Source organism: Lampetra planeri, chromosome 75, assembly GCF_965212315.1.
Source record: "Lampetra planeri chromosome 75, kcLamPlan1.2.h2, whole genome shotgun sequence".
In the NCBI taxonomy this organism is placed as follows: Eukaryota; Metazoa; Chordata; class Hyperoartia; order Petromyzontiformes; family Petromyzontidae; genus Lampetra; species Lampetra planeri.
Window position 1 is genome coordinate 2,695,102 of NC_136180.1, and position 7,475 is coordinate 2,702,576.

Here is a 7,475-nt window from a genome sequence, read left to right on the forward strand (position 1 = left end):
AGTCATCGCCGCGATGCCGCGAGGGAGTCTGCTGAGTGAGCTCCTGCGCCCCGTTATCAATCGAAGGCTCGCGTTGCCGAGCCACGTGTCGCCAGGCTCGATCGGAACACGACGGTGGCTGGGAGGGCTCGGCGGGCTGTTTAAAGTTTAATGGTAGGTTTTTACCCTTTTAACTGGTACAAAACTGACACCTTTATTCAAGGCATCATGTTTGCAATGACCACAACACAAGTAGTCAATAAAGCAAACAAAAAGAAGCAACTCTGATAAGGATAATAATATGCACTGTATTATCCTTATCAGAGTTGCTTCTTTTTGTTTGCTTTATTGACTACTTGTGTTGTGGTCATTGCAAACATGATGCCTTGAATAAAGGTGTCAGTTTTGTACCAGTTAAAAGGGTAAAAACCTACCATTATATTTTGCCACTGGTAAAAGAGATCTCATAGTGTAACTGTTTAAAGTTCTTGGGAGACGCCGCAATGGGGGATCAACGTAGGCTCGGAATGAACTTAGCAAAATTATATCACTTGAGAGAGAAGGCTGCAGATGTGTGTGTTGTTGTCTCGTTACCAGCTTTTGTTGAACACTTGGGTGTCACGTGGTGCATTTTATCATTCTCGTGACAGACTGCAAAGGCTGAAGTGGAATTCCTCACACATCCGAGACGACACAATATACGCACAGACACACGTAAACTTTACCCCCTGTATTTCCAATATTCCTATAACCGTGCTCGATTCAAGACACTGTTGGATATATGCCCCCCTTTTTAATTTTAAAATTAATTTTTTTTTTAGAATTATTCTGCCAACATAGATAATATCGTTTTTTTAATAGACACGGGGCAACGTGAGAACGGACACGCCCCCACACTCCCACAGAGGTCCCCACACACTAACACAGATGTGCGCACACCTCATTTCAAAGGAAAGAGGGCATGAAAGAAGGGTAATCAAGATCATAAAAACTCCCCGAATTTCACACAAGAGGAACAAGGGAGGGGGGAATGGTAGCCGGGGGGTTCTGAAAGAAACATCCTTTCGTAAAGAAAAAAAACCCTTTGATAAGTACAAAACCAGGCCACGAAATATATAATTATATTCTTAACAAAGGAACAACATTAACGATAAAAAAAAACACAAACGGGTTTTGAACCATGTTAGACAAACTAGTACAACTTAGCCATGAAGTAAGCAAACAGTATCCATCCTCACTACAATTGAAAATCAGACTACAGTCTGCACCAGAATCGCGACCCATCATTGTTAATTAAATACTGACATTATTTACCTTCATAGAATTTCTACACGGCCGGGCCGAAGCATCGAAGAACAATTATGGCATCTATTTCGCTCCAAAACAAAATTCCTAGCCGGGATATCAGATTAAATAATCACAAGAAGTCAAATAATAAGTACGGAATTAAAGTGAATATCCTAGGAGCTAACGGTGAATAAGGCTCTCAAAATTAACCAAACACAACAACCCCCTGAAAACAACAGCAGCAACACGACCGTCTTTGTCTTTCCGAGAGGATCTCCACACGCAGGCACAAAGCCGGGAAATTACACCAATAAAACTCCCGGGCAATGGCTCAAAGGAAATTAACACGCTCTCAGAAATAAATAAATAAGCGCATGCGCCGGGCGCTTCCACCGTGGAAACAACCGTCTTTGTCTTCCCACAACACGGACAGCAAAAAATTGCACACGCAAGTAATAACATCTCCATGAGAGATCGGGTCACGATGAAACATCGGGAACACGGTTTCGGCATAACTGGGGCATAATGGAATAAGTCGCATTTCAACTTCCAAACCAAAACAACTTAAGCTGTGTGAGACAAAAGATATGATCCCCGAGCGAGGGCGGAAATAATTAAGCTCGCTTAACGCGTAGGTTGTCGCGACAAATATTATTCAGTAACAAAAACATGGATTCGAATATCTCTTTTATATATATACAACTCGACGCGAATCATCGGTCTGGCTAATGGATATCTTCGTTGGCGCCGTCACGAGCCCCCCCCCCTTCCAGAACGACAACAGCTGTGTCTTCAGAGCTAATAAACACACGGACAAACACGCAAGCGAAACACACGGACGGACACACACACACAGGAAGGTTTATGACAGACTTTGAACAACTCGGGAAACGGAGGGCATTTTCTCAATATAAGCCGGGGAAAAATCCATTCAACTCACTTCGTCAGGGGCCTGGCCCCCCACCACAGATCGTCTGGGCCACGGGCCCCACCACCACAGATCATCCGGGCCACGGGCCCCAACACAGATCGCCAGGGCTCTGAGCCCCATCTCGTCGCCAGGGCTTCGACTCCACCACAGATCGTCAAGAAGTTTTCGTCATCCAGCATGACGAGAATCGCGAGGTAGCGACGTGCTGCTACAAGCCGAGGTCTGCACCACCTGAGAAGAATCGCTACCCTGAGTCGCCGAGCTGCGAGTGAAGCCAACAAAGACGCCAACGTCCACCCTGCCACGAACGAAGCATCGCTCCTCGTCAGAGTGACGACCAGCAAACAGCCGCAGGAAAGGCGGAGATCGCTGAACGAGCGACACCGTGCGCCACCTTGCGCCACCTTGCGCCACCGTGCGCCACCTTGCGCCACCGTGCGCCACCTTGCGCCAAGCGAGCGCCAAGCAAGCGCCACCGCGCGCCACCGAGCGACAACGAGCGACACCCAGATCGACCCGCATCAACCAAAACCGACTCGTCATCCCGCCGTGGAGAAAAAGAGTCAAAGTCTTCTGCACGATCGCCGCCGCTCACCTCATCGCGGAGAAAGTGTCAGCTGCAACTCGCACAGACGGCAGAGAGGTTGTATCGCTCCCCACATACAGACTCGAGGAAACACAGAGAAAATCTTGTCAAACCAGTTTTCTTTGTCTTAGAATCTCGCGGAAGAATTAATTAAAACCGAGCCAAATTCGCTCTCCCGCAACACGCCTCACCCACCATTGACTCCAACCTTCCATTAAAAGGATTTCACACTTGCCGATGAATCTATTGACATATACTTTCGCCTCGGGGATACAATAAGTGCTTTTATTACCGCAAAACGAAATGTGTCATGCTTGTTTTCAAACTCGGCCAGTCGCCGATTGTGATCGATACAAAAACGAACTAATGAGATGCCTGGTGGAGAGGTAGAGGTTACGATTGCATAATAATTTTTGGTCATTCAGTTCGTTAAATGCACAATATCGAAAATGCATAAGAGTTTTGAGTTATTCAATTTAGTAAATGCATAAGTGTTTATTCATTCATTTTAGTCAATGCTTAATCTCGTAATTGCATAAGAATTTTAGTTATCCATATTAATCGAATGCTTGATATCGCAAATGCATAAGTGTTTGGTTATTCATGAATTATTGACGCATGTTCGACCTGCATGATAGAATGTCACATGCTTGTTAGAATAAAATTGCTTAACACCAACTGTTCGAGTGATTCTTTCCAAGTCCATGCAAAACCATCTTATTTTTGATAACTGTATCCTGTGATGAGATATGAAAATGGAGACCTAAATATCATAACACACACTAGGATAATCGGTAAACGTTTAATCATTGATCATCGTGTTATCCTGATTGACATAACTCTGGATAAACGAAGCTGAGCCTAATTACCACAACTGCTCACATTAACATCATCGCAAGCATCCGCATAAATTACTACGATTATCTCCGCGATTATCATAGTTTATGCATACGATTCCTCACACCATCATAATTTATGCATATCATTACACGCATTATCATAATTTATGCATGTTAATACACACATTAACATAATTAATGCGATTTGCGCATTTTTCGGAAAATTATTAATTTTTATTATTTTCATCAAAATTTCATAATTCCAACACATACAACAACACTTATTATCTCTTTATCGGTGACACCTTTAATAGTCATGTTTTTTGCTGGCTGTTTTGTGTGTGTGGGTCTTTGGGGCTGTCTGATGAACAAAAATAAAATGAGTTCCTTGAGTGTTAGCCCCTCCATATACGTAGGCTTTGTTCGGGCACTCCAGTTTCCTGCCACACGACGACCAATTCAGCTCCTACCCTCAGGACCCTCTTGGAAATGCAGCTTGAGACCACCAATCACTGCACCGCCACTCCCCAAATGCAGGATACTGCAGCATGCGTCAAAAATAAAATCCATTCCAGTCATTCTCAGCACAACAACGGATGAAGGCCGTTCCCATACGTCGCGTTAACAATGGGGGTCATTTGATCATATTTCACCACGCTGGTGAGTGCGAGTGCAAAATTATTCCCGGTGTAGCGATCCGGAGCGTTCTGGCTGAAAGTAAACATTGAGCGTCGCGATGGAGAGAAAGAGCAGTCTAATCACGAGAGAAGAAGGCGCGATGAAGGGACCACTCCTACCCCTTGTAGCAAGCCACCCTCCCTTATCATGCTTCTTGATACTTCTCCACTGTTCCAGGCGGCGTGGGCCGGGTCTTCACGAACCGGCTACCCTTATGCCGCCCCCTGCTGGCGTGGGGTGGCGACGCCTGTTCATCTCCCAAATTCGGAGGCCTCATTCCCCGCCTTTCTGGCCTTAGTGACGGAATATGGAGGTGCTTCGGGATACAAATTAAATGTAACTAAATCGGACTTAATTCCCCAAATAAGTTCTCAAGAAATTAGTTTTCAATCTAGATGATTTAAAAGTGTATCGCTCCAGTGGCTTCCTAATATCGGAAGCGCATCTGAAAGCGTGTGATGTGCTGAGGCCAGAGCACAAATAATCATCTCCATGCAACATGGCCACCATGATGCAGTCCCCCATGCAACATGGCTACCATTAAGTCCCCCATACAACACTGCCAACATGAAGTCCCCCATGCAACTTGGCCACCTGGATATCACCCATGCATCATGGCCACTATGAAATCTTCAATGCATCATAGCCACTGTGACATCCACCATGCAACATGGCCATCGTGATGTTCCACCATTCACCATGGCCCTCTGTGACATCCCTCATTCCTGTTCTTACCTTGCGGTGATTTGATGCAGATGGAGGCGGTGCCCTCTGAGGACAGTGCCCTCCACGTGGTACAAGATTCGCCCTTATTCCTCGCCTCTCCAGATTGGCTCATCTACACACACACAAAGACAAAGGTCCACCACATAGGCTTTAGCAAGATGTGGGGGATAGTGCAAGCGGCGAGCACTGAGCCAGGATCTTTGAGATCCTGGGCTCCACATTCAGGAGGGTCCTGCTGAGATGTCAGTTCTCAGCGTTCGGATATTTGGCTAATGTCAGATGTCACACTTGGATTAACAATGAGACACGTGTGTATTTAAAGGACACACGCAGGTTAATGGCATCCTTCAAACTGTTAAGAGAAGTAGGGCTGGGCCAGGACATGCCACGGCCACGAGGAACAACGATGGTTGATGGTCTAGAACAGGGGTCGGCAACCAAAATAACAAGAAGAGCCATTTCTTTCCAATTCGGTACAAAATTCAGTACTTCAAGAGCCGCAATGCATCTGAGTACATACTGTACATATTGTCAAGAAGCAGCCCGTAAAGAGCCGCATGCGGCTCCGGAGCCGTAGGTTGCCGACCCCTGGTCTAGAACAATAACGGAGGTGCAGCCAAGTATCAGAACACGTCTGAGAGGACGGCTGCCAGAAAGATGGAGCGACAAAATCGGTGCTTGGTGGATTATTCCATCGCAGGATCGTGAGGGGTAGCAGGGTCTCAAGGAAGGAGGCCTTTATCCAGTAGTGGATAGATAAAAGTACAGTAGATTATTAAAACGTAGAAAGGCAGGTACACAGAGAGGATCTTGGGGAGATACTCTGATAGATGCACACACACTCAGGCAGCCAAGCAGATGCACACTTAGGTGTATGGATAGGTGACAGGTAGCCACACGCGGAGTGGAGAGCACACGTCCATTAATACTTCACCACACGAGTCGAAGAGCTACACGTACCTCCATGGTGGAAACTTGCAGAGCAGGGTGCACAGAACTAACAGTGTCTCTCGCGCAGTCCAGGTCTCTGCGTGCGAAGCAGGAGACGAAGCCGAGGATCACATAGAGTCGAGGGGGTGTGACGGCACCCACATCTCAACACGAATCAAGTCACAATGCGGACTCACACCATGAACCCACATCATCAACACAGACTCACATCATCACCAATCACTCACAACACGAAACACAAAAACAACAACCGACATTCGCCACTAAGTAGCGATGATGTCACCACGGTGCCTGTGCCAGGCCAGGTGCACTTTCAGGCCACGCGAAGTGTCGAAGGCTCGCTGACAAGACGTCACGGGACAGACCCAGGTTCCAAAGGTTGGCTGAGATGCTTGGTAGATACACCAGCTGTATGCCCAACTGTGCCAACTTGCCGAATTTTATCCGCCACTCGTTGTGAGCGTCACTCCTCTGCCCTCAGTTGTTGTTGGAGGCAGACTGCCTCCAACTGTCCAGTAGCCTCCTTCACGAGCTTCCTCGTGAAGGATGCTATTTACACCACTGGTACCAGTCTTTCACAAGTCCACTCAACTCAACATCTTCCCATACAGCATCAGTCCATATTTTCGACAGCCCATGTCGTGGCCGTTTAGCCCCCTTTATGCGGCCAAAAAGAAACTGCTTGGGTATGCGGGCTACAAGACCCAGCCAACGCAGCCTTGCCTGCCGGAGGAGCTTACTGGTGGGAATGTGTCCAGATCCTTCAAGGATTTGTGAGCTCCTCACACAATCCAGCTAGGTTAAACCCAGGATGGATCGTTGGAACCACCACCGACACCACCACCAACACCACTAACACCATCAACATCACCACCAACAACACCAGTACCACCACCAACAAGAATATCACCATCATCAACACTGTCACCACCACCAACAACAACACCACCACCACCACCATCAACACCAACAACACCACCATCAACACCACCACCAACACCACCACGAACATCAAAGATAAAGATCCCCCTTATAGCTGAAATAAACTGTTGGGGCAAGTGCTGTTAGCCAGCATCACCTATGAAGGCCGGAACAGCACACGAGGGCGTGGGTGGCCAACACCGCGCCCGGCCGCCTTTGTCTCCGAGTGGCGATATTTACACACCACACCAGGTACTCATTTGAGGCTGAGTCGACCTAGGGGAGGCCCAGGACCGATTCATATAATCGTCACTGGTGTTGACCTTGAACGGGGATCCAATTCTGGGTCACCGGGTTCATAGCGCAGCGCGTTAACCACTCCACACACACAGACTCACACACGATACAAACACACACGGACTCACACAAACACAGACTCACACCACCGCACCACCCACCCACAGCTAGGATCCACTCCTCACCTTCGCCAGAGTTTCTTCCCGTCTCTCTAACGGACAAACTGCCAGGGGGAAGCGCGTGACTCGAGACGAGGGGGCGGTACCAGGTGACCACGCCC

General features: G+C 47.6%; 1 long non-coding RNA gene across 1 annotated transcript; it reads right to left on the reverse strand.

Annotated features, from left to right (window-relative positions):
* Positions 1-4,824: 4,824 nt before the first annotated feature.
* LOC144737898 (uncharacterized) lies at positions 4,825-7,455 on the reverse strand. Its single transcript, XR_013589102.1, has 3 exons — positions 7,381-7,455; positions 5,987-6,053; positions 4,825-5,138 (listed from the first exon to the last, which is right to left on the reverse strand). It is a non-coding gene; the product is annotated as an uncharacterized LOC144737898 (long non-coding RNA).
* Between the last annotated feature and the right edge of the window lie 20 nt (positions 7,456-7,475).